This window comes from Mirounga leonina, unplaced genomic scaffold (genome assembly GCF_011800145.1).
Source record: "Mirounga leonina isolate KUSES-001 unplaced genomic scaffold, KU_Mleo_1.0 Mir_366, whole genome shotgun sequence".
Taxonomy (NCBI): Eukaryota; Metazoa; Chordata; class Mammalia; order Carnivora; family Phocidae; genus Mirounga; species Mirounga leonina.
Genome location: NW_023270709.1, coordinates 22,753,635 through 22,755,852, shown reverse-complemented (window position 1 = coordinate 22,755,852; position 2,218 = coordinate 22,753,635). Strand labels below are relative to the sequence as shown.

Below are 2,218 nucleotides of genomic sequence, written 5' to 3'. Positions count from 1 at the left end.
AAGGCTTCCCTTCCCTCCCTGCCTCCCCTTCTTTTTCTTTCTTTCTTTCTTTCTTTCTTTCTTTCTTTCTTTCTTTCTTTCTTTCTTTCTTTCTTTCTTCTTTCTTTCTTTCTTTCTTTCTCTTTCTTTCTTTTTCTTTCTTTCTTTCTTCTTTCTTTTTCTCCCTTCCCTTCCCTTCCCTTCGCTGCTTGGCCAATAAGCTTGTCTTTATCTGAAAAACCTTCACAGAAAATTGTGGTTTGGCTTAGCTCTCAGGAGCTGGCTCCTGAGCTCTGAGGAAGTCTGCCCTCTTATGAGTTACATGATCTCTCTTCTGAGCAAGAGATATTCTGGAACAGTTCTGCCACTTCTTTTGAAGTTCTTTCTTAGGCTTCTTCTTATAGACTGGCTTCTCCCATAGAGCAGTATGAGTTTTCTTGGACGTCTCTTCCGTCATGTCTGCAGTTTATGTTGTTCTTTATGGAGTCAGCATATTGCTTCTGGTAAGCAATATGGTAAGCATCTTTCCTCCCGCCCATTAGGTAACATGCGTCATCTGCAATGATCTGACCCACAGTGTGCCTCCAGTGTATGTCTGCATTGGGTTCCCTGCTTTCGGAATCACAACGAGGGAATCGCGTGGTACTGTGAGGGCCTCCAAAATTCCAGTGGTAGTTCAGGCAAGGCCTGCATTCAAACAGCAGGTGGAAGCACCTGGTTGACAACCAATGCTTTCCTCCTTATATTTGTTTCTGGTCATCCCCATTTGGCCTCCGGAGATCTTGTCTCTGCCAAACCCACTGAGAAGACTGCAGGTCCGTACCATGTGGGGTAGCATGCTTTGTCAGGCCGGTCTTCACACCATACTCTGGAAGCTCATGAGCTTTCGCTGTGCAGACTACCATATCCCTTTCTATACGGGCATGAGCAATCTGACAATTAACCTCTCTGTGGGTTACATGAACTGTTTTGGGTATATTATACCCATGTTTGTCCTGGATTAATAAGTGTTTCTGAGCATCGGGCAAGGAGCCCGATGTGGGACTCGATCCCAGGACTCTGGGATCATGACCTGAGCTGAAGGCAGATGCTTAACTGATTGAGCCACCCAGGTGTCCCAAAGTAGGACTTATTCTTGGTACCTTTAACAGGGACCCATGTCCACGGCTTGCCATAGACCTCTTTCTCACAGGTTTTTAAACTTATTTCTCTGCATTTCTTAGTATTTATTTATTCTATTATATTTTTAAATTCAAAGGCTCTTTAAATCTGCTAAATGTTCCTTTTTTTTTTTTTTTAATGTTCCTTTTTAAGGGCACTCCGTTCTTGTTCTGCTTTCATGGATACAATATTCTCTCTTATTTCTCTGAGGGTTGGTTGGTTGGTTGGTTTGCTTACTTTTTCTTTACATTTTCTTCTGGTCCCTTCATGGTCTCTTCCCTCTGTGATGTTTATCAATTTTGAACTTTGCCTTTTATGTTAGATATTTCCTTCAAATACCTGTTATTCCTTGGATGCTGTAAAACGCTAACGGCAGCCCAGAGGGTATGGGCGGGATTTGCGACTGATGGGATTCACTGATCAGGAGTCGGGTCCCCTGTATAGTATCTGCATAGTTTTCTATCTCAGCAGCAACAAATGACCACAACCTTGGCCCTTCAAAACAACACATTTTATTTATCTTCCAGTTGTAGAGGTCAGAAGTTTGGTACAGTCTCGCTGGGCTAAAACTAGGGTGTCGGGAGGGCTGCATTCCTTTCTGGAGCCTCTGAGGAAGGATCTGTTTTCTTCCTTTTCCCCAGCTTCTAGAAGCCACTCCCACTCTTTGGGCTTTGGCTCCCTTCCTCCATCTTCAGGGCCATCAACAGTGGGTCAGCTCCTTTCACGGCACATCACTCTGACCTCTGACTCAGCCTCTCTCTGCTACCATTGAGAACCCTGGTGATCACGTTGGGTCCGCCTGGATGACCCAGGACACTCTCCCTATGTCAAGGGTAGCTGATGAGCAATCTCCATTCCATCTGCCCCGTCACTCTGTTTCGCCGTGTCATCTAACATAGGCACAGATTGCAGGGATTAGGACATGGACACTATTCTGCTAATCGCAGTTACCGCAGTATCCGTGGATACTTTCTCTTGGGCAGATCAGTTTGCCAAGGAAGCCTCCGTTCTGCCCGTGCATTTGCAAGCCCTCAGCTGTGACCAGTGGTCCCTAGTCCAGGATCTTCTTGCTCAGTCT

The 2,218-nt window shown here is 45.4% G+C and overlaps 1 pseudogene; it reads right to left on the bottom strand.

Moving 5' to 3' along the window:
- Positions 1–244: 244 nt before the first annotated feature.
- On the bottom strand, positions 245–1,409 carry LOC118027224 (annotated as a pseudogene).
- Positions 1,410–2,218: the final 809 nt, after the last annotated feature.